Source organism: Parus major, chromosome 3, assembly GCF_001522545.3.
Source record: "Parus major isolate Abel chromosome 3, Parus_major1.1, whole genome shotgun sequence".
In the NCBI taxonomy this organism is placed as follows: Eukaryota; Metazoa; Chordata; class Aves; order Passeriformes; family Paridae; genus Parus; species Parus major.
The window spans coordinates 1,876,639-1,901,860 of NC_031770.1; the positions used below are offsets into that span (position 1 = coordinate 1,876,639).

The following is a 25,222-nucleotide window of genomic DNA, read 5'->3' on the forward strand; positions in this document are numbered from 1 at the left end:
GACAACAGGAACTGGTAAGGTTTGCCCAAAAAAGAGATGGGTTTCCTGAAAGCCGCTGGCAAAGGCAGGACGCTGAGGCAGCAGGACTGCTGACCAGCAATTCCTGCACTCTTGTTTGCCAAAATGTAATAAATTTTTTTTTATAGTCAAAGGAAAAAAAAGGAGAAAAAAAAAATAAAGCAAACCAGTGCCTGTCCAGTGTAGAGCAAGTGGTTTCCTGATCCTAAAGCAGTTGTCAAGCCACAGGTCAGCAGCTCTGCAGTTTGCAGCTCTTTCTCTGGAATTAAAGGAAGTCAGAGCTGAACAAGCAGCAGAGAGGTTCCTTCTGGGTACACCCACGCTTTTAAAGGCTACTCTTTTTAGCTCTTATACATTTAAAAGATAAATTAAATCAATCAAGACAGGAGCTCCCAACCCATTGCCCTCTGTAGTCTTTTTTTTTTTTTTTTTCCCAGCACAAAATATCTTTTTAAATCAGGGACTTATATCCTATGTGGGAATTCCTATGTCCTGGTAACAAAAAAGAGAGATGGGACAAAGGTAGCAGGACTGGGAATGGTAGGAAGTTATACAGGCAGTTTGCATTTTCTCCAGCTCCCTCTTCTCTGCTGAGAGTGTCACATTTAAACAGAAGAAAAAAAAAATTATTTCTGTAGCCTGTGTGTATTATAGCCTGCAATGTTTTTTTTTTTAATCTGTTTGCATGAAACAGAAAACTCTGATGTTCTTGTAAAACTTCTTTACATCAAATAAGGGAAGAAACCAGCTCATCTGTCAATGCTCATCTTGTTTCCAGCACGAACATTTCATCTCGTGTTCTCTTGCTGTGTGCTGTGCAAGGATGAGGGAGGGGGACACCACAGCGCTGCTCATTTGGGGAAGAATCTGTTGTACAAAAACTGGAGAGATCTTAGCCTCAAACATTCACATCTATTTCTTGATACCTGTCAGCTTCAGGAGCACAGCATTAGCTTTTGTCCCTCTTCTCTATCGTGTCAGCAGGCTGAGAAGAGGCAGAAATGAGCTGACTGCCTTCTTGAGAAACATCGAGACACGGCCAACAAATAGCAAGCACAGAAAAATGAACAATATGAGCAACTGAAAAGCTTTGTCTTCTGCCTTAATAAACTTCCTTGGCTCTAAGTTCTAGTCTGCCTAGGTACACATTTAGCAACGAGGTTCACAGAGATGAAAAATGTTTGTGCTATGAGGTATAACTGCTTATCATGTTATCCAGCCCTGATAATAAATGTGCCACCCTGGGAGCCAGAGGTTTGGGACAGAGGAAAGATCACCTATGTAGAACTAAATGCTGAAGGGATTTTGGCTTAGTAGAACAGTCACAGGCAGGAGAAAATTAGGATTTTACCAAAGAAATATGTGGGGGGAAAAGTTTTACTACTGGCTTTTAATTTTCTTGGCTTCTCAAATATGTAGAGGGACTGGAGAATAATTACTGAGTAATTTGTAGTGAGAATTGGCTGTTTTCTGCTGGGTTAGATGTGTGTGCAGCATTTCTTCCATGTCTTCAGCCAAAGCTTCCCGTGGTGCTGCTGCTGTTGAGGATGTTGAGTCCCAGGTGACAAATATTCACCATTCCAGGCATGGCCTTTGTGAATCCATTCTCTGATTTAGGACTGGCCCTGCCAGAGGAGCCCTGGAAACTCAGGAGACCTCACTTACAATCTCATCGGGTCTTGGGCTGGCTGCTGGAAATTCTCCTTTCCATGAGCAGTTTAAATCCTGTGGAAAACTCCCACTGACTTTGCAGGGATTATCCATTTGTGGAAAGTTATTTTGAGGGAGGTGCATTCCTTTGTAAAACAGCTGGCAGCTGGGTCTGGGCAGCGCTGAGGTTTGAGTCCTGGCTGTGTATTTTTGTTGGTCTGAGTCTGTCCTGTGCCACACACACAATGGGAATGCACTCCGTGACTACAGCTTGCACTTTCTATTTTAGTCCCATAAAAAATAATAATAAAAAAGAAAGCAAAGCTCGAGTGTGTAGGTGTTTTCAGATATTGGACCCCTTGGGCTATATCATGTTTGTGTCTCTGTGCAATTCTGCTTGAGAAGCACAGACCCAGCATGTCCTGTCTTTTGTCGGGGCCTTTGGGCTCCCAGGTGAGGGAAGTTGCATTATAAATGCAGCAGTGTTCTCATTCATTTTCTGAGCATTGTTATTAATTGTACTTTTTCTATTTTAATGCCTTATATTTCTATTTGTTTTGTGATCTCATTCATCGGTGTATTTTCAATAACATTCCAGTATTTAATTTGAAGGTAAAGTAGAAAAGTCCCCCTGCTAGTTAATTTAAAGAACATGTTATCTGCTGTCTGCTCTACACATTTCCTGTGATACTTCAAGACAGAGAACCCTGTGCTGCTTTTACATTTAAGAGTTTACTAGTAAAAATACACCTCTCCTGAGGTTATTTAAAAGCAGCACCTACATTTCTCACCTCCCCCTGTTGTCTCTCATACAGACTCCCATCCAATACTGCTGTGCCAGAAAATGTTAGCAGATAAAGTGCCAAGCAGGTTCAGGGTATTCCTAATTCAGATTAATGACCCCATTCTGCTGCCTCCTTAGCAGGAAATTAGAAAGTGCTGGGAAGGAGAAAATAGCAATTCATAACACAGGTCTCTCTGTATTGGCAGTTGCACTCATTAAAGCTAAGATATTGTTTTGATATAAAATAATTGAGCCTGACTTATTAATGGGATGTGGCGCATGGAGATTCCTCCAGAAGACTGCTGGCTCAATATCTTGGGGGCTGGCCTTCCCCTGAATTCCTGCTCATAGGAAATGAGTTTCTATGCAGAAGGAAAATTTTTACCTGGATAAATGGTTCCAGTTCAAGAGCATTTAACTCCATTCTAGCATGGAAGTATGGAATTCTCCTTCAGAGATTAATATCCACACATGTCACACCGGCACGGAGTAGGAGGGAGCTCTGTGTGTGACATTTCAGGTGAGGCTGGGCAAGGGGTCAAGTTGTATATGAGCTTGGATTTTCAATTTTCAGCACTGGCACAGGTAATCTGCAGTCTGCTGAAATCCTGTGTCAGGTGTATTAGGTGTCTCTTTTGACTCTGGGTTGGGCTTGTGATCTTTGAGAGCTCTACTCACCGGATACTCCAAGGTGGCCCCGCGCACAGCTCAGTGTTGCCTTGATTGAACACTGAGGTCAGAGGCCAGCAGGAGCCAGAGGTCCCTGCAAACCCACCCTGTGCACGGGCCCGCTGAGCTCTCTGCCTCCGTGTCATGAAGACAAATGGCATTTTTTAAAATTCTCCCAATGAACTAACATTCATTTTCTGGTGTCTCTTCCTTCTTTATTGCTTCCTAATGAGCTTCGTTCCCATCACCTCTAGCCTCCTGCTTCCCACCCTGAGTTTACACCCTTGCATGGAAGAGAAGCAAACTGAACAAATTAATTAAGTTGGCCTGTCGAATGAAATGGCTTTGGTGACTTCTGGGGTTTTGCCTCTTGCTTTTTACAGGAATCTCCTATAAGTCTTTAATGGCCACAATTGCTGGGCTTTTTCTGTCCATAGTTGGCAAGAACATCACATTTTCTTGGTATGGTGTCTCAGACTTAACTGAGAACATTTCATTCTCTGTCTATATTTATATTTATATACATATATACATTACATACACATGTGTATTTTTACTCTTTATTTTTATATTTATGGTGGTCATTTTGCCTCCTTGTTTATTTTTTTAGCAATGGAATTTTCATAAAAGTGCTTTTCAGGAGCCATTTGGAATAAAAGCTGTTTCTTAGGAAAAGGGATCTGTGCTGTTACAGTTTACAAAACTTCTTCTCAACCCTGGACTGGTCAGGGTTTATTTTTTCTCCTGTTCTCCTCATGCTGCTTTGTTTGCTCTTGGACAAGTTCTGGTTCAGAATCAAGTGTTAGCTAGATTATTATTTTCTTGCTCTTGAAGATGACACAGCTTCTAACACAGCACCACTCTTACCAGATGAAAGTGCCGTGGATTCTTTCCAAGGAATATGTGAACAATTTTAAATTCCTCTGCTGAAACTGCTTTTACTGAACCTTTCCCCCTTCCAGTCTGCACTGTGTTTTCACTTTGAAGTAATAAATACATACAGGCCTTTGGTATCTGGTTACCTTTCTTCCTTTTCGTTCCACAGCTCATCACTTCATTATTCCTGAAAAAAGTGATGCTCTTGTGAAGTGAAGCTTGTATAAAACACTGCTCTGGTGTGACACAGTGCCTGAAACTTCAGTAGTGCTTCATGTAAAGTCTTACATGTCTCCTGTTGAAATCCCAGTGGGAACCTGATTCAGCTGCCAGTGTTGTTACCCTGTAAACTTTAGTGGCATTATGGCACAATGAGAAATATCAATTTTAAACTCATCCTTCTGTGCCATTTAATTCACTGCACATGAGCATGCCCGGGAGGAACAGCACAAGATTTTGTTCTTGCATCTTTCATTGCAGAGATTATTGTGCAGTGTTTTGCCATTCTGCAACCAGAATGTGTAGAGATGGATGATAAATATGGGGAAATGATTACTTTACACACCTGGTACATTGTAGTGAGTACAATGGGTTCATTTCAGTCCCCGGGTCTCAGAAGGAACAAAGGGGATCCAGAATAAAACAAAAGCCATCAGTTGGGGGTTGTTATGGAGAGAAAGTTCTTAAAATTCTTTCAGCTGCATCATCTTTCTATCCTTGTGTGGTTTTTTATGTGCTCTTGGTGTCTTTATGTGTTCCAACTACCCCAGTGAGAGAAAGGCCATAATGGCTCCCTGTGGGGAACTTAAAATGCCAGAAAGTGCTGCAGAAGACACGAGCTAGGTCAGTGCTGCCACAGGGTTCACCTCTTGAGTCAGACTTGCTACTTGGAAAGCTGCATATCACTGCCGAGTTCATTTGTGATTGTTTTCTTTTAGTTTGAGATACCAGAAAAAGATTATCTATGCTGAGAAGAGTCGCAAGGGTGCCCTCACATCTAGTGAGATTCTGGACAATTTCATTAGTCCTTCTGCATTCAGGTTCGCTGGTTCCACCTTTCTTACTTGAAGGACCCTCTTCCTGTATGGATTTTCCTGCACTTGAGGCAGTAACATCTCAGCTGGTTTTGGGAATTCTGTGGGCAGTTTGCACTCAAAAACTGGCATTAGGACTTAATAGAGGAAGCACCCGGCAGTGCTCACTGAGATGGAGGGTATCTCATAGCAGGATGAAGGTGAAATCATTTGTTAGAAGCTGCTGTGCAGGAGTGGTGGGCCTGGGAACGATTGAGCCTCCTGATGCCAGTTCTTCCCAGTGCTTCCCAGTCTACAAACAAGGGTGTTTGACCTCACAAAGGCATAAATTCAGCAAAACCTGGATTTTGTCACCACATACCTGTCATGCCTCAGGAGGAGCAGTTCCCTCGCTTGTGCCTCGGAATGCTTTGGAAAGGGGCTCTCTAGGTGATGTTGTAGTTTTGTAGGAAATAATCCAATTCTTTCAGTCTGAAAAATCTCTTTAGATATTTAGGAAGAAGCCAAATAAGGAGGAAAACAAACCAAGACGTGCAAAGGGCCACAAATAGCATGGGAGGGTTTTATCAGGAAAAGAAGCCCTGACAACTCTGTGCTCAACATGTCTGACGTTTACTCACTTTATGGGAGTTGGCACTGCAGAGAATGTGTATTTATAGGGATGTATTCACACGACTTTGCTTCGCACAGACTACTGATTTAGATGTCTAATTTAGGAGCACAGGCGCTCTCTGTCGTCAGCAGAGCCTAAATGAAGGTCCCTGAGTTCCCCCCTGAAAGGAGGCACCTTTCTCCAGCGAGTTCAGAGCAACCTGAGGTTCCTAAATTAGGCCCATAAGCCACGTGTGCAGTGTGTGAGCCTTGAGTAAACAGCACTCGGGGATTAAGTGCTGGCCCTGGCACTGCTTCCCCCCACAGACAGGGAACTCTTCAGAGATCCCAGCTTGGTCAGACTTGAGTGTGGCTGAAGAAAAAGATCATCTTCCTCCCCTGCTGGATGTAGCCAGACCCACGGGCCTCAGTGACTCGAGGGCAGAGGCACACTTGCATAGGACCGTGCCCAAAATACCATTTATTCAGTGAGGGAAAAGGGAACTCCCTACCCAGGACCCAGCCGTGCATGCTCGGCTTCAGGCGGCAGAGCAGGCTCGTAGAGCCCCTGAGAGCTGCTACGTGCACAACTGGCTACCATGGCTGTCATCCTGGGATGAACAGAGCTGGGAAAATAAAAAAAGAGAAGAAAACTCCACCCCAAAGCAGCCCCACCTCTGCAGAAGTGGAGGTTAATAAAGCGAGGCCTGTGAGCCCCCGGCTCTTCCATCTGCCTCAGCCAAGGGCTCTTCCTGTGACCCGCACAAATTGTGGATTTCTTGCTGCTTCTCCACCTCTTTGCAATGAGAATGATTTTATTCACAGAAGGTGATGTCATGAGATTGTTGTGAGGGGATGTGACTCAATGTTTGTATAATGCTTTGAAGATGAAGAGTGCTAAGTATTGTTATTTGAGATGGCAACAAAATAAAACAAAATATGTTCGGTGCAGCTAAATCCAAAGCCAAATCCATTTTCAGTTAATCTTCCAAGCAGGAATTCAAAATCAAAGTAAAAATCCTTGCCAACTGGAACTTTACAGCTTGATGGGAAAGTTAGAAAGAAATTAATTGGGTTTTAAATAGTTGTAACTGTTTTGAGATGGAGTGTGGAGTGCTCATCTACTCCTAATTGCCAGTCAGTTTGGAACAGGGAATTAAGGCTTGCTCAGGGGAAACTTTTTTCAGAAAAGGAAAACAGTTGGGCTGTCTTGCATGGCACACTGTATAAACTGTCAGAACTCTGAAAACATGTGCTTTTTCCACTTTATTCTGCCTTTTTGCAGTAATGCAAACCAGCAGAAGATGTGGAAAGCAATGAAACTGCCAAATGCCACCACAGAGCTCCTCAGGGGAATCGCTGTCCCCTCCCAGACAGCTCAGCCTGTGATCCTGCCCCAAAGGGCTGCTCCAGTAGGGCAATGGCTCTCCATTTGAGATTATAATAATAATTTCCATTGAGATTATTCCAGCCTCTGCCTGGAATAATCTGGGCTGGGGTCCTGTGCTGGCCCCTCAGCATCTGCTCCTGGTTGCTCATACACGGCTCCACGACAAGAGGATTTTCCCTTTGGATCAGGGGTGAGCACACAGCACTTACTCAGAGCAGAGTTTGCTCCCCAGCCTTTGTGATGGCCTTTAGCCTTTCTCCCCTCTGTTTTGGGAGTGCAGAAATTCCTGTGCTGAATCAGACTAATGCTTCAGCATTCCAGCAGCAGTAGCTGACCTAAAACTCCATTAAGGGGCAGATGTGCTTCAAAATTGTTTCTACCTCGTGGTTGAGAGCAAAAATCCACTTCCTGCACAGTCTCTATAAAAAGGACACAACAACACCTTTATCTCCCAGGAGCAGTGCTGAGCCCAGACTATTTGCAAAACACTTTCAAGTCCTGGACTTAAATTAGCAAACTCAACTATTTTTACCTCCCAAAGACCTGCCCCTTGTAAGGAAATGTACATTTGATTTAGAATTTTTCCTGATGTTCAAAGGGGACTTGGACGTGTCTCTCAGCCTCTTGTGTTTGATGGGATCTGTGCATGTGAAGCACCTTCATAAGAGGGTTATTCATTACTTCTCCCTTTGAGTGAACACACTGTTTTCCACCTAAACCATCCTGTTTGAGTTTTGCTGTCCTGAGCAGAGGTATGCCTTCAGATCCTAGTTTTTGTTTTCTTAATACTTTTGAAGTTACTCGTTCCTAAAATACAACTCTCAGTAAACATTTCAACGCTTTAATTTGGCTTAAATTTACGCTTGAATATTAAAGTTCCAAAATAGTTTTATGAGCAAATAAAAATACGATGGCTCTGGGAACATTTCTTTTCCTTTCTTTCTTCCATATCTTTTAGTTATGTTAAACTCTGTACTCAAGTGACTGCCTTATAAACAGTTTTATATTGCACTCAATTGCAAGTCATTGGAACAACATTCTGTAATGGGTTGCAAATGGCATAACGTTATGTGCCCCAGTTTCTGCAGCCAGAATGAACAAGATCATTGGAAAGGTTGGTGATAAAAATGGACATAAAAAAGATAACCTTAAATCTAAACCCTCTATATCACAAGTAATAGAACAAAGTAAAAAAAAAAAACCACATATTTTTCCTCTCAGAAGCGACATGAGCCAGCTCAATCCTGCTTGCTGAAATGCTTTTTTTTAATCATATTCCAAATAAAATTTTTATTTCCTTTAAAGTTGTGCTTGCTGTGACAAAAAATGATTGCATAAATAATTTTTCCTCACCTTTGGAAAGCTGATTCTCTCTGAGAATGAATTAGTTAGCTGTCAGAAGAAAGCCTGGATCGTATATTCTGGAACACTTAGTGGGCAGAGCAGTGTTGAAACACCCGTGGCAAATATTCATTACTTGAGGTCTGGCAAAATTAAAAGTTCAGCACAGGACTGACATTTTTTCCCTCTCCTGGAGAAAAACTTGTATAATTAGATGCTTATATTTCTTTCCGAGGTGTAAATCTTTTAGATTTGTATGAATGTTGCCATCAGCTACAAAAATGGGAAATAGCAGAAAAGATGGTCAGTGCTCATGTGGTATTGTGCAAAATCTTGATTGCAGAAATGTCATCAAGTCACTGAAAGATATGCATATTTTCTAATTATTTTCTTGAAAACTTTGTTATTTCAAGTTCTTTCTGAAACACATCCAGAAACTTATTAGACCCAGTTCCACATGGTGTAGCCTCTTATGCCCATCCCAAAAAATAAACCTCAAACCCACCAAGGAAATACCTCACCTGCAAAGTTTTGACAGAAAATAAAGCCTTGTTAACAGAGGGATGTGCGTGCCTTCTTTGTGTGGGCAGTGCTTTGGGTGGCAGCTGTTTGGTGATCATACATTTTAATTAAAGCAGGGCACAGCAATGTGTGCACTTTATTTGAGGTTGCTCTCCCTTGTAAGCGTCATGAACTTATTCAGCTCCATAAGCAGAAAGAAGCCTGTGGGGTCCCTTTGCCAGCAGACTCTGGTGCAGATCACAGAGCAGAGAGTGTGAAATGGAGTCACTCACGAGAGGGAATTGTCCAATCTTATAGAAATCCAGGTTCTGTTCTTAGTAAATACAGTGCTCTAAGGTGGGGAGTATTTTCCTCCTGCCTTCCTGTGAGGAAGGCGATGTACTGGGGGAGAAAGATGTCTCCCAGATACATTTCCAGGAACAAATGCTTTTGGAGGTGGCTACGTCACTCAAATTCTGTCTTTCTTAGTACTTATTTTATCAGCTGCTCTCAAGCTTGTGAGCTGCAGCCGGATTGACTGTGGTCCTTTTGGGAAATGTCCCTTGGTTTTATTTTATCACAGTTTGAGAGCTGTAACCATGAGTTACTGCGCAGTCACCTTTACGTGCACTACACCGCAGTAAAAGCAAATTGCTCAGCTTTTGGTTTTTATTTTGATTTGGTTTGACTTGAACAGATTTTCCTGACTTGTATGCGAGAGTAGAGAGTGAGGCAGGGAGATCAGGTGGCAGTTTTCACAGGGATGGTGCCAATGGTTGGAGCAGCAGTGGAGGATCAGGATTTCTGTCCTTAGCCATGGTTCCTGTCACTGAGACAATTCACCTCCAATTTCTGAGCTCACGTTCGCAGGGATTTCTGTCTGACAGTGTGATAGCATCGGCTCGTGGTGGTGCTGAGGGAATGATGTGTAGCTAAAGCAAAGGAATCCTGTTCTGTCTGATTTTCATCTGCCTGTAAGCCATGCCTGAACTTCCTTCCTCTGTCAAACGATACTTTAAATCCTGCATTTGTACATTAAGGAACTCCTTCAGTGGGTAACCTCAAAGTGGCCAGCAGTACAAAATACCATGTATGGGGTCTGTGAGGGGAAGCCTTGTAAAATGGGGGGAGATTCTTGGGAATCACCCCAACACGCGTGGAATTGGCTCTTTCTGTGAGTCACAAAAGGCGTGGGCCTTCCTCGGGAGAGGCAAAGGCAATTTCTCTGGAATCGCTTTCTGTGGTGCCATTGCCTCTTAGCCAGTGCCGGGAGAGGAAGCTGGCGGCAGGCATGGGCCTGGAGGCGTGGGATGCTCCAAAGGGCCGTTAAGAACCACGGCCTGGCGTGAAGCCCCTTTATTTTGTGGAGATCAAACAGGAGGGGATCTCAGGCGGCCGGGGGAGTGCCGATGTACATATTTCTATAAGTGAATAATTGGTGTGTGTTTCAGACGTGCCGGTGTCCGCTCGGGCCGGCGCGCTGAGGCACTGCCTGTGTGCGGGCGCCACCTGCCGGCCGCGGTGCCCTTCCCGCCGCTTTCCCGCCGCTTTTCGTCTGTGGGACCCCGGCGGGAGTCGTGAGGGGATTTGCTGGAGGAGGGAACCGCCCGGCAGGCTGAAGGTATTTTGAACTGTGCACGATGTCCGCATGCCGTGTTATATGTCATCCACATTTATCCCGACTTATTTTTAAGTTTCTTCAGGGAGAGCCAAGCTTTCGGCCCCAGAGGAAACTTTCTCTGTGCTCTGGGGAGATTCCCCCTCAGTGGAGATTCCCCCTCAGTGGAGATGCGCGGTCATCTTTCACTGTCTCTGACTGTATTAATGTCAGCAGGGATTTCTTCTAAGGCACCCTGTTCTGCATTAGCAGTCAGTCCCACACAGGGAGTGTGTCTCAGAGCCTTGGTCTCTGGTTTGTGGTGCTGGAAGTCACTCGTTGTTCCAGCCCTCTCTGATGGGAACACACGGCCACAAAGGCCTGGATGTGCCCTGTGTACCCGGTGGGCACAGCCGGCCTGGAGCAGGCAGCCCTCAGCCCGGGGGTCTGTGTGCTGGGGATGCATCCAAAAGGTCCTGGAGAGCTGAGCCATCCTCTCAGATCCACACTTCCCCATGGAGCACTTGGAGTGACCGGCTCCGTGTGGGTGCATCTGGATAGGTGGCAAAAGCTGAGGAAGACAAGTCTGGGAGAGCATTTCTTATCAAAGACAGGTACAGGGCAACTTTATTTAAGCTGTATTTGATGTACCTGTATAAAAGCCAGAGAGGAAGGTAGCTCTTGGCTCCTCAGTACAATTATTTTTTATCTGATGCTTTATGTCTAATTTCTGCAATTTTAGTGCTCATATTAATGATTTTTGAAAATTTCAATTAATAGGTCATGGGGTTGGTTTGTTTGTCTGTTTATCCCATCCAAGTGATGTTCACTAAATAACAAATCCACACAGTTCACTGAGCTGACTGGAGTCACTCCACTGCTGTTTCTCTACTTCCCGTGCAGTACTTCTCATGGACAGACGAGGCTGCTATGGAACTGGTTATTTCAGCTGGGGGAGTGATATTTAGGGGACTGTCCCCTCCCTGCTAGATGCTTGCTGAGGGCTATGACAAGCCTTGACACAAATGGTTACTCCTGCTTGGCTTCTTCTATTCTAAATCACTATAAAGTGGAATAACAGAGGGCAGGTTACCCTTGACAATTGCTTGGAGGCTTTAGGTAATGCTGAAGGTGACCACCAGTTTCATAGTGTGACATCTGTACCACAGCTTCCCTGTTCTGTGCTGGTGTCCCCTCACTGCCACGGGCACATCCAAACTTTGGTTTGCATTTAGAGGGCGCTGGGCTGCCTTGAGAGCTGCTCCTCCCTTCTGCCAAAACATTCCTGCTTGGACTGCTCCTGCTGTTTTTTACCATAACATTAAGACTGTAGATATTAAAGCAGTGTCAGCTGAAATCCCTAGCTCCACCACTGACTTTCAAATTTGTAGTCTGGCCTTAACCTTAGCACAAGCAAATGCTTATTTAGGTTGTTTTGCAAGTGGATGATTTAGTGACATCACCAGATTTCTGTCTGATCAAGAGCTTTCCAGAAGCAAACAATAAATTGCAACAAAGCATATCCTTGAAGTAGATTTTATGTACAAAAACCCGAGCATTAGCAATCTCATTTTCAGTAATGAGATAAAAAACACAGAATCAGCTTTTAGGATCAAAGATGCACCTTGTTCTACACATAACAACACATGGTATGAGATGATGAGGTGTAACAAGCATCACACCTGACACCCCCTCAATGAAAAGCACTGTCTCCAGGCAGAACTGTTTGGTACTCTTATAAATCCAAAAGAAAATCAGGTTGTATTGTCCCAAGAGAGAGCATCTAGTTAGATCAGACCAAAATGTTATTTTTTCCCCAAGGGAGCATATGAAATGAACCACATTATTCTCTAGATAATGGACAAAAACCTTCTTTATTATGAAAACTTTATGCCCTTTCATAAGCATTAATAATGCTGGGGGTGTGTGGGTGGGAGAGCAGGTGGGTAGGAGTGCTAAATGGAAAAGCAAAAAGCAGAGCTATGAGACTGTAATTTCTTATGAAATATTGCTCTGTATGATACCTCTTTGCTTTAGAACATTTTTATGGAAGAGAAATACTTTGCATTTCCTGCAGTCTTCAAGTTTTTGCTGGTTTTTGTGACTGCAGTACTTCTGAAAGGCATTGGGGAGGGGATAGCTTAGGAAAGCCTTTATTTATCTCAATGATATACAGTACCAATAGCAGTGGAAATTTCCTTGTGCTCTGGGCCAGTGCCTGGATCTTGTCTAAAATCATCTCCTAGGCTCAGAGCAATATCCCTCTCCAGCTCTCCCAAGCCTCCTGAGATGGCACTCATTGCTGTTCTTCCAAAAACATTTTCCTGTGCTTTAGAAATTGGGTGGTTTTCCCTTATTATCCTCTTCGGAGGTCACAGAGCTACAGTGGCAGCAGAGCTTGCTGCACACAGGGATGGATTCAGGGGGATTCCTGGGATGGGCTCCATGTCAGAGCACCTGGAACCCTCCCAGCTTCTGTTTGCTTGGAAAATTCAGTCATTGAATCTGATTCCTATGTTGTGGCTACCAAATATTTCAGCTTCAGAGCTCTGGCTCATGTGGCAGTAATGGCTTTGGAGGTTTTTTCCAGTTTCAACCTGTTTGACTCACTAATGCTGTTGTAAAATTGTGAAATATTCCTCACAGTTACTAGTAAGGGTTTAGGACTGTCCTGTTTATGAGAATTCCAATGAGAATTTCCATTCAGGGTCCAGAAAACTTTATTAGCAGAGTTCTTTCATCCACAGTGTCCAGAAACACTTTTATGAAGTGATCAGATTGAAACTTGTCTTCATAGTTGCACAGTTTTTTTCATGGCTGAAAGTAAAATCCAATGAGCTGGAAAATTCACTATATAGACCTCACCCAGCAGCTTCTGTCTAAATTAAAGAAAGACTCCATTTTAAAGAATAATAACATTATAAAAAATAATTAACACGAGAATGAATATTTGCAGCCCTATTAGTCAGAAGCAGGAGAGGTAATGAGCAAGATTAAAATCAGTGCTGGCCTTTCCTGTTAGAAGTTTATGGGCATTTAATGAATTTAAATGGGAAAAGGAAGCTGATAATTGAATTATTCGTAAGAACTTTATTCAGCAAGGTTTGAGTGATTGCTGTTGGCTTTCACTGCTGTGCTCCCCTTTGTCACCTCAACCTGAGCACTGGGAGCTCTGGATCTATATTTATTTATGTAATTGGGGGAACATGAGAAGTGTGCTATTGATTGCATTGACTGGAAACATGGAACCAGCACCAAAAAAAAGGGGAATTGGAACAGGAACCAGCTGCTCAGAGTTTGCTACAGCCACCTAAAGAGTTAGGAGCAGAGAAGTCATTTGGAAGAGGTAACTTTGTCAGGCTGGAGAAGTGCTTTTGGCCCTCCACACATGTAACACTCGACAACTGTGTGGGGATGTGTGAGAAAAACAGATTCCTGAGGGGAACTCTGGCTGGGCAGTTTGCATTGGTCCATAAAGGCAGAGAGCAGCAGAGCAAAGGCAGGCTCAGCCCACACAACTAGCAGGGAAAATTCTGCAACATGAATTAATTTTCATTAAAAAGGTGCGTGGAACAGCAGGAGGACAAACTGCAAGTCTCTGCAGATGGAAAGGGCAGTGGGAGGAAGGCACCAGCAGGGAAAATGCTGCAAATTGGTGTTTTGGAGAAAAGGCAAATGCATTCACCATGTCAGCTGTGGGAGGTTTGTTTATTGCAGGCTGTGTGTGGTAGCTAATGTGCGTGGGTCCTCGTGGCTTTGGGGATTGTTAGTTTGGGTTGGTTTTAGTACCTGAAAACCCTCAAAAACTGTTGGAGAAAATCTAACAACTGTGAGTTATCCAGACACGGACTTCCCTGCAGACCAGTGGCCTGCAAAGAAACCCAGAAGGAACTTTTCCCTTCTCACGGAGGTCAATCCATTTGCCACAAAAACAACAGATGTTGAAAGGAAGTCATTTTAAACTGTAAGGTTTAAATTGGCAGCAGGGGAAGACAAGTTGCCAAAATGTGTCTTTGTTTTGTGTCTCTGAAAGCCTCAATTCCTCCTAGTGGGAGACTTCCACTTCTGGCCCCTGCACAGATACACTTGCATTTCATTTAATCTGCTGTGGCGCAATCGGAAGGCTCTGGCTAAAAGAAATGTCCTGTGAAGAAGATCCAGAGCAGTTGGCCCGTGGAGAGCTCTGCACTGCTCTGCTTTTAGCACTGGAGGTGATTTTTGAGGTGAGTCAGTGAGGGCTGCACTCACCAGGTATCTGGTGGGGGTATTTGCCATGTGGGAAGAAGCAATGGGATTTGGTCCCTGGAACTTCCCAAATGCAGCTTTTCTGTCTGGGTGTGAATGCTCCAGTAGCTGCAGGAACTTCACAGTTCCCCCTGTGCATGAGCAAAGCTTAAGGAAAAAGAGATTACAGCAACATGGACCTGTGGAAATAGCTAAAAAGGCAGAATTTCAGGGACAATAGGAGAGCAGATGTGAGTTCTCACTGACTGTACAGGACAGCTCTGAAACTCGATAATTACTTTGTAATAAGTTGTACAGCTGTGATCCCTTCTAATTATTACACACACATGCAAAGAAGTGAGAAGTGTTTTGTAAATGTAGTGGTCAGAGAAGGAGAGCAATTGAAATGTTAATTCTAATCATATGCTATGCCCAAGCATTGATTTTTTTAATTCATGTTATCCATTAATTAGTTAATGCCTATAAAGCACATTAAAGATAGAAAATGCTATAAATTACTATGGACTATTGTTACTATCATTATCCACTAAGTTTAATTAGTTCTTGTACATTTTAAGTGGATTATTGAGATGTAAACTGGGTGAAGATGATTTCGTAGCAGAGGCTGTCTTCAGAATCCTGGCAAAGAGAGCAGCTGCAGTACCCATCCATACAAATCAGGAGACTGCCTTGTTTATGCAGATTGATAGAGAAATCTGCTTAGGTTTGTCCTACATGAGCAATGATGGCTTCCCTCTCCCCAAAACTGGCTCCTTGTTTAGGGCTCAGCCCAGCCCAGTGATGCTGTTGCTACAGAGGGATGTGTCACAGGGCTGAGCAGTGATTTATGTCCCTGGAAAACGAGAAACAAGAAGATTATAGCACAAAAATGGGAAGATTCTCAATTTCCCTGTGGGACCAGCACGTTTCTGTCACCCTTTGAAGAAGGGGAGTTGTCTTTAAAGCAATAGTATCTTTAACAGGATCTGGTTGTAGTTTGTTCTCTTTTCTTTCTATGTCTGTAATCGTGATGAAACCCTCTGACTTTGTCCTTCATTCTTGTCTGAGCTTTGGAAGGTTGTATGGAAAATAACTGTTTCTATTCTGCCTTATTTATTTATTTATAAATAGCTACTTTTGAGGGAAACATTCAACATCTAATCCTCTTGGAAGAAAACTTCTGGGAGGTTTTCCTTTCAACTTGGTCCAAACTGCTTCCCCCCGCCCCTGTGATGGATCAGGGATATTCTGGGTTTGTGTAAAGTTGAAGATGGTCTAGTTCCAGAACCTGCTTTATTTCCAAAAGTAATTTCTCAGCTGCACATCTTCTCGTGGCTGTTTGCAACAGGGCTCTGTGTTCTGCATTTTTCCCAAATGTTTTGATTTTAATGCTTATATGAACCACTGTTAAAAAATCTCCCACCCAAATAAAAAAGGCATTATAATGGAAAAAAGAATACAAACACATTTGCTCTTTTTTAAAAGACATTTATCAAAGTTCAGTCAGCTGGGATTTTCTGACACATGGCTGACTTGCAAAATTCTCTTTAACATCTTTGTATTTTTGGCAACATAAGGAAGTACCACTTGGATTCTGCAACTGAGGATTTCTGTTGACAAGATAAAAGAGTAGGCAATGTGATTTTTTTTTTCCTAATTATGTTTTGTTAGCTATTTCCCTCTTCTAATTTTGTTTCTGTCATTTTCTTTGTCTAAATGTCATTCTGCTTTTAGAAAGAGATGAGGATCAAGACTGATAAGAAGTAATTGAGCCAGTTATGAATCCAGGACTCCTTGCAAATAATGGAAAGACATGTTTTGCAGCCAGTGAGTCTTGGGACAAATTTGAAAATACCTAACTGGTCTCTGCCTCCATAGCAGTGAATTCCTATTAAAAATTAGTGAAGTTTATTTCCTTTTGTAATCAAAACTTTCTGTTAGTCAGTTCTGGGGTCTTTGGTAGTGGCATCATATTCAGTCCTTCAGGACTGAACCCAATTGTCCCTGTCCACAGATATGAGAAAGTTACAGCCTGTTCTTTAGCCTTGAAGAACATGGGCTGAGTCAGCCTAGGGAATCTCACTTCTGGGTTGGATCCTCCTTTATTTCATGTGGTGCTGAAGCTGCAAGAGTTTGCTGTGCAAAGATCTTTGTGCTCAATGTTTATCTAATGCAAACAGAGAAAATGCTCATCCTCTGAAGATTGGGGGTTGGGGTTTCTGGTGTCTAATATTTCCTTGTTGGAAACAATTGTTTCAACTGCAACCTATCAGTTTATTTTCAGAACCACTTGCCCTTGGCATTTTTCATACCTCAGCTGTGACAAAATGTACAGCAGTGAGATTCTCTTTCCTCTCCCTGTGTATTCCAAACATTATGCTGTGTGTCATCCCAAATTGCTGGGAAGTGACTGAGGTCAGCAGGATTTTGCTGGCTGTTCTCAAGGAATGGTTTGTGCTTTACCTAGATTAAATCATATTTGTTGGAATCGCTAAGTTGCTCTCTGTTTAAGCTCTGTTTTGTTCAGTTTAGAATGTCCACTCTGGTCTGTCATGCCTGTGGCAAGCCATTCATAGGGATTTTCTCTGCTGCTGAATTCCTGCTCCACTTAAACAAGCTAAAAACCCCCTCACTGCAATGCCCAGTTTCCTGAGTTCATGCATCTCCTCTGGAATTGATTAAGTAATAATAGCTCAAAGGAGGATGCCTAGAATAGAAATCCTGATTTGGGTGTTCCTTTTTGTTTTGCTGTTCCTGTTCATAAGCTAATAGACCCAAATCTCCAGTAATGTGCATATCATTGCAGCACAGTGTTGTAATGATACAGCATGTAACGTTAAGTTAGCTCTAGATAGAGCAGTTCACTTACCTAATATATTGAACACAGCCTAATTAAATATTTAATGGATTTTTCCTGCTGAGAGGAATCAGCAGAATAACTAACGAGTTTTTTCCTGGAGATGAAAGTTGCAGAGGAAGGTGATCTGTGGGGATTGTTGTTCATTCAATAACCTCATGAGCTGCCTTCCCAATTACTGTGTACCTTCCTTCCGAGAGGGGCACTGCGTACATTGGTATGTAGATGCATATTTCAGTGGCCCCAAACCAGTGAAGAACTTCAAAGCCTTGCTGCATGACATGATGGTAAATCTTCAGTTGATTTCTGTTTGCTGAACTGACACTAAAGCTGTGGTTTGTTCCTTCCTCAGTTTAATGTCAGTGCAGCTTTGCAGTGAGAAATTCCCACATGTTAAATGGGACACTCAGATTTAACTGATTCTGCCTCTTTCCTTTGAAGGAACCCGAGGTCTAAAGGTGTATCCTGTAAACTCTAGGATCATTGTCTTTTATGGACGACATTGAGGGCAGTCCTCTCCTTCAGTGGTTCTATAGCCCCAGCTCTTAGGGATCCCACTCCATGGCTGGGGGTCTCAGATGCCATTGCAGTGCAAATAAATAAGTGAGGCTCAGCGTGGATAATAAACAGCACTCTTACTTCTGTCCTGAATGGCATTGTCAGAGCTGGTAATTAATTTCTGGAGCCAGTGGTGTCTGCACAGGGCTGGAGCAAGTGAACAGTTTATCTATTAGCAGGCAGCTTCCTTCCACAGTCCTGTAGTTTCCAACTGAAGTGAAGGCAATTACTTCAGATCCAGCTGGGCTTTAATTCCAGCTAAAACTTAGAACTCCACTAGGCATTGTGATAGTTCTACTGCCATACCATTAACTCCCCTTTTTTGGGCAACTATTCTTGTTTTTCTCATCAAAACTAATCTGTAGATAGAAATTTAAAAAAAAATAAAATGTCAAAAGGTGTCTCCTGTCCTGCTCAGACTCTGCGTTCACTGGGCCCTCTCACTGACACTGTGAATGAGCCCAAAGGGCTCTGAGCGCCGGCTCCTTCACCCGTGTTATTGCCACGTTCCACCAGAGCCCTGGAGGGAATTGCCAGTGAGCTGGAGACCCAGGGTTTGCTCAGATGTGAGATATAAACCCTAAGAAGTATTGCAGTCGTTTCTAAACTGCTGGAGCAGCACAGGGAATGCACTCAATAGGAAGTGCCATGTTCCGTTAGATAAGCTCTGAATGCGTCGCTTCATAGAAGCCCAAACACTGGAGGGTTTTGTTGTTGTTGCTGTTGGGTTTTTCTTCTGTTCTTTTCCTTTTGTTTGTTTGTTTTTTAATTAAAAAGGAATGGAAAAAAAAACCAGCCCAGTTTTAAAGAATAGGGTTAAGGAAATGGGAATTATCTGAGCTGCAACTGTTATAAAGGAAATGAATGTTATCACAGCCACATCTGCTGGAGAGGCTGTGTAACTCCTGCTGCTTTTTATTATCTAAAAGTTAAAGGGCTTTTGTCTTGGAATTCTTTCTTGCAGCAGGAGCTGTGCAGAACTCAGCACCCCTCAGATGAAGCCTGGGTTAGGGCTGGCAGAACAGCATTGCAGGTTAACTTGTCAGGAAATGAGCTGTTCCTGAGCTGCTGTTTGGCTCTGGAGCCCAAACAAGGAGGGACATTGTGGAAAGCAGAATTCCAGATGCTGTGGCCTGGCCACTGACTTTGGGAAGTGCTGGGATGGACTTGGGCTTGGAGTGAGGACATGAGACTGATGTGGACTGATGTGCAAATGTCTCCCTAGGGCATCCTTGGTTTTAGGCTTTGCTTTCATTATTTGGTTTTCAATTTTGTACTCAAGGACCCATGCTTGGCTGGATGAATGGTTTTGTTTGTGTTTTTAAACCAGTCTAATATTTGAAGTGTCTCCAGGGAAATCTTCAAAAGAATCTAATTTTGCTTCTCTGTAAATAGGTAATCCTAGTAAAGATGTGGAAACCTTGGGATGGGAAGTTTGGACAATTTGGAAGTCCCTGGAATTGTTTCCCACTGAGCTGCACTGTGGAAGTTGTCACTAAAGCAGCAAGACACAGGGAGAAACTGGCTTTTGACCACTGGTGTCTCTGTGACAAAGTAAGTGGTGAATAAATCACCAGTGACTTCACAACAGAGCCCACCATACTGCAGGCAAAACCTGGAATTTTAGGAGATGTGTTGTAAATTACAAAATCCTGCCCTACCAAGGAAGGAGCTGGATACAAAAGGCCATCACATAACCATGAGTCAACCAGAGTGAGTGGATGGGTGACTGATTTAAATGTTTTTTGCTAAATTAAGATGATTCTAAATGAAAAACAGTGTTAGAAACCATTGGAGGTCTGTCCTGTTGTAGATTAGTTTTACTTAAGCACACTCAGCTTTATAAAAAATGCAGTGAGTAATCACTTTTTGTAAAAAGGTTTTATTAACAAGTATCAATAATGCCTTAATCTCATTCCAATGCTTGTGCTTACTAAGTATGTTGTAGATGCCTAAAGCTCTATTGACATCTTAGAGGAGGACAGAAGGTCTCTATCTTCATGTCTGTAGATACTGGGCCAGTATTTGCCATTCTTCTGGGGCTGGGAAAGCAAAGGCTGATGCACCTTGTCTCACTCCCACCATATGGGCATGTACTTTATTTCCATCAACAATAAGCAAATAAGCATCTGGCCCCTTATTAACTCACTAATCAAGTATGAACAGGAAGCAAAGTCCAGTGTTACCCAAGTGAAGAATGGGAGCACAATTAAAACAACCCCACAGATGCTCTGATTATGTGTCTGTGTTGGATTCCAGCCAGAACAAACTGTCAGCTCTGCAGAAAAGTTGCCAAGCCCTCCACGATAAAATCAAGCCTATAAAAATGTTATAATTAACGATTTCCCTCTAACATCTATGGATGCCTTTAAGTTACTGTCTCAGGAATGTTTTCTGCTGAGTTGGAAAGGTGCCTGTTTCCATATTTGATGTTGTCTCTAAGGATCAGCCATCAACCCACTTGTTTAACCTTGGGCAGTTATAAAGCATGTTCATTTACATGAACCTCACTGAGATGAACAGGCAGGTTCAGGAGCATGGGCCAACCCCTCCAGAACCAATTTCCCTGTCAGTTTGAGTGGCAGTATCTTTCCCTGGCTCAGGAAAAAGTCTTTTCCTTACTCACCACCTGTGAGTAATCCATGGCTTGGGGATCCTGGGTTTGTCCTGGAAGAGGGACACACAAGTCTGCAATTGAAATAAAAGGCAAAGTGCCTACGTGAGACCTTCCAGGAGTTTTCATTCTATTACACATTCCATGTCAAAGCTGCAAGTCTGGCTGAGCCACAGGCACTGCCTAAGCTCAAGCAGGACGAGCTCTTTGCTCTCCACTCCTCTCCTCTGGGGCATCTGTGGTGGCTGTCCTGCATCAGCATCTGTTTAGTCTGCTCCAAATGCAGGTTTCTGTCAGCAGGGATGGACTTGCTCCATCTCCATCCCTGCCCTTGTGTGTTCCTTCCGCCTCCCTTGCATCCCATAGAGCTTCTGTGAGCCAGATCAGTGCAGTCATCCCTGGGAAAACCAGCTATTATTCATAAGTGGTAGATTTTAACTTTATTTTTTCACTGACTCACAAAGCTGATCCAGCTTACCACACATTTGCATGGTCACTGGACCATAAGGAAGGTGTAGGTGGCAGCAGGAAGAAGTTCACAGAAAACTTTGCTTTGTGAGAATTTCTGAATTTTGAAATACAGAGGTAACTTCTCAATAATTTCAAGAAGAAAAAACTTTTTTACATAGTTTTCTTAGAGAATAAATAGAAAGTATTTACCACAAGTAATTAATTAAAGGGGTTGAAGATGCAACTTTTGAAATTTTAAAAAGCTCAATGACTAGTTCAAGCTGAGCCTACTCCCCACTCTTCAGACTATTAATTTAAAAACTTTTTTTCTAGATTTCTTTTACATTTTCTCCTAGTAGGAAATAGATTAACTTCTTTCTCTGTCAAAGTATTTCTGAGATGAGAAAAGTGCATGTTGCCTGGTTAGGTTTGCTCAAAGTTGGCTATTTACTTTTACCTGTGGTCAGGTCAGGAGCAAAGGATGAGGATTCCATCTGTAAATGCTTTGAAAGGTGTCTGTACTGAGGGATTTTGTTTGTGGACAGCTTTAGCTAGATGACATTATCCATAACATGCTTTGTGCCGTGGAAGGGCATGCAATGAAGTAGGAAATGCTGTGTGGATGGCCTGGTGTCAGACTATTAACTTCCATGTGTACCAACACTCTGAACACTGCTGGAGACTCCATTAGGAAAATGATCTATATTGTATTGTAAAATGCATTATCTAATTTATGCTGCTACAGTGACTACAGGGGTGGCAGTCAGGGCTGGAAAGTGAATCCCATGGTGGTGAAAGAGCTGGAGCAGAAGTGAATGGATCCTGTGGCCAGTGAGTGCTGGCACAGCTGGCACTGACAGCAGGGATCTGGTTTTTGTTGCCGTGGGACCCTCTTTGAGTGCTCTTAGGGAGAGGTGGGATCCACCCAGCCAAATGAGGTACAAGCAGTTTTTCCAATGCGCTGGCCAAGAACTTTAACCTGGGGATGGACAGAGAGAGCTGATGGCAACGACACAAATGAGGGAATAATGGACCAGACTGGTAGACAAGAGATGCATGGCTGGGGTGCTGCCATGGTGGAGAGGGGCTCTGGAGGGCAGGATGGGAGGGTGAGGAAAGGGAACTCTCTCCTAGGTTAGGGATGGGAAGGTGTGGAGCTCTGCCCAGGGACAGGGGATGAGCCAGCAGGGAATGAACAGGCTGCACAGGAGAGCAGCTGATGTTGGGGATGCTGTGTTGAGTGTCAGCTACAGACACATGACTGATGGGAAGAGCATCTAGAAGCAACTGTAACTAAAATTACTTGAACTTTTCATTTTTTAAAGCTCTCTCCACTTCCTTCCAATTTGGGAATGACATTTTTCGAGTCTGAACTCCTCTCAAAAGTATTTTTGGAAGAAATTTTGTTCATTTCTGAACAAAACCAGTTTAGCCATCTTTGTGTAAAATGACTGCTAGGCAAGTACTCGGCTATGACATATTTTTGGCAGAGAGCTATCAAATAGCTTTAGGGCCTCGTTGGAAATGTCCAAGAGTTTTTTAAATCATCAGATAATTATTATTGGTTATAATAATCCTTAGAGACTCAGAGACTTAAAGCACTGGAGGGTCTGCAGGCAGCAATGAAAAGCAAGTCCTTGAGAATATGCCAGGGAAATTTTCCAGCAGCAATTGCTGGGTATCTGCATGTCCAGGGGTGAGCAGGACACAGCAGTGGAAATGTTACCGAGCTGGCAAAGCATGGTCAGCTATGGCCATTTAATTGGCTGCGGATCCACATTGCTTCTGGCATTTGGCTCCTGGTGTGAAGGAACTGGAAGGATGGACAGGGACTGCCATCCCCCTTGTCGCTGGACAGAGGCTGCAGCAATCCCAGCACTGCAGTCTCCAAACTCATTTGCCCAGACTCTCCAATTCAGGCTCTGAATGAGAATTATTCAGGGGAGTATTGAAAAAATGTTGCTTTAATGTGAAAATTAGTGTTTGTTCTGGAGCAGTTGTGATGCTCACCACTGACAGTAGAGCCCAGGAGCAGGGGGGTGCTTTGGGCAGTGAGGTGGACTATCTAAAAGGAAAGTTTTAAACTTGCCAGGAGATGGGAGTAATTATGTTGCACTTCCCACTCTGGTTTTGATCTTGTTACACAAGCGTGAGTGAATGTGAAATTAGATCCTCTCCTTATAGAAACGTTCCAGATTAGTTTCACTTGATACGTTTTTGCTTCCATTATTAGAAGCTACATTTGTCGCAGACGTTTGAAGTTTGAGCTATTTCCAAGGTCCCTACTCCCTGAATTCCCCCATCTCCCTGGTGCCTGTACAATAACGCTGAGCCTCCTCAAGACACAAATGTGGAGGCGCTTTTGTGGGGAGCACGGTGTTCCCCGGAGCTGTTCATTTCAGATCCGTGCTTTCCGTGGCTCCTCGTGATCAAAAGCTGGGAAATGCTGCTCCAGAGAAACGCTGCTAACGTTGAGGAAAGTGGACACTCTTCCCTGAAGCTTTTGGATTAAAAAGTTTTTGGAATTTTTTTCAGTTAACTGTTTATTTCATGAATGGAAATTAATTGTATTAAATTAATTAATTCTAAAAATCCATCATCATGTGACCTTTTAACTCATACACCACTGAATTAGAAAAGCCTTTATTTGTTGCTGCCAAGCTGTTCATTTTCAGTTGTGTTAAAATATATTTGGGCATAAAAGCTCCTTTTCATGGCCTCTTACTGTATTTTTGCTGTGGCTGGTCAGATGCTTTTATCTCGAGCTTTATTCTTTGCAGTGGTAAAAAAAAAAAAATAAAAAAAAAATCCGAGGATTTAAGAGAGTGATAGAGTTTGCAAAGAAAATAAAATTTTCACACAATACTTGTCACTGCTCAGGAAATGGGATTTCATGCTGGCAAAGCTCTGTGCTTGCTTGGAGCTCTTGTTGACAGCGGTGGGCTTTGGGGTTCCTCCTGCAGCTGAGCCAACATTCCACCCTCCTGTGGCACAGGTATTCCTTGGAACAGGGGCAGAGGATCCTGAGCAGCAGGCTGGACCTGTGGGAGCAGCTCAAGTGCCATTCCCATGGCAGCACCCATCCTGGATGGAACCAGAGTGTGTGGCAGGTGCCTGGGAGGCTGAAGGTACATGGAAAATGGATCAGCTGAAAGAACAGCTCTTCATGATAATTGGGAAGGGAAAACATGGAGAACTTTTGTGGTGAAAAGTCCAAGTGTAGCCCTTGATGGATAGGAGCAGAACTTCTATTGTGGTCAAGTACAACTGGCAGTTCAAGGAGAGGATTGGCAGTAAGAACAAAGGAACAGTGTTTGATTTAAACATTCTTCTAGCAACTTTTAAATAGGGCTGAGAGCAGAAAATAATCGTTGGTCTGGTCCTCTGGCATTGGCAGGAAAATGCCACAGGAGCCGGCTGGGACAGTGACATGGGACAGGTTCTGCAGCTGCCTGTGCAGCCTCGTGATCTGCCAGTGCTGGCATTAACTACTTCAATTTTCCCCTCAAGAACCAGAAATCTTCTTTAATCCTACATAATTCTAAAATTGCAGAGCTGGAGGTAGGAAGGGCCCATTAAGCGAGGCAGCCTCCTCTGTCCGCAGGGGGATTGTTCAGGGGGAACTTCGTGATTGAAAAACAGGGATTCAACCAATTACTCACCTAATAGTTTCAGTTCATCCACCTCTGCCTCTGAGATCTGTCGTCTCATCTTTCTTTGTAAGCAGCATGAATGGATGATCAAGTTTCATTCTCAAATCATCTGCAAGGCAGATTTATGCAGAGTCTTTGTATCTCTAAGCAAATCGGGGAATGTGAGTCTCTTGCTACAGTGCGGCTGAATATTCTTAGGGAAGGTGTGTAAGCAGCCCAAGCCCAATTCCTGTGAGGGGTTTAGCTCACGGCATGAGACCTTCAGCTGGAGTAAGGAGCTGCACTGGGGCTCGGTGCGAGCCTGTCGGTGCCCGCGAGCTGCGCTGAGCCGAGGCGGTGCTGCCCGCGGTGATGTAATGTGAGCTCTCGCCGGCCGCCCCGCTGGAGCCATCGCGCTGCTGCGCGGCCGGCTGCG

General features: G+C 43.5%; 1 protein-coding gene and 1 long non-coding RNA gene across 5 annotated transcripts in view; one reads left to right on the top strand and one right to left on the bottom strand.

Annotated features, from left to right (window-relative positions):
* CCDC85A (coiled-coil domain containing 85A) overlaps positions 1–25,222 on the top strand; it is a 174,018-nt gene that overhangs the window by 82,012 nt on the left and 66,784 nt on the right. The gene's annotated exons all lie outside the window — the stretch shown is intronic.
* Positions 23,680–25,208, bottom strand: LOC117244113. The gene is made up of 2 exons (XR_004496588.1): positions 24,817–25,208; positions 23,680–24,276 (listed from the first exon to the last, which is right to left on the bottom strand). It is a non-coding gene; the product is annotated as an uncharacterized LOC117244113 (long non-coding RNA).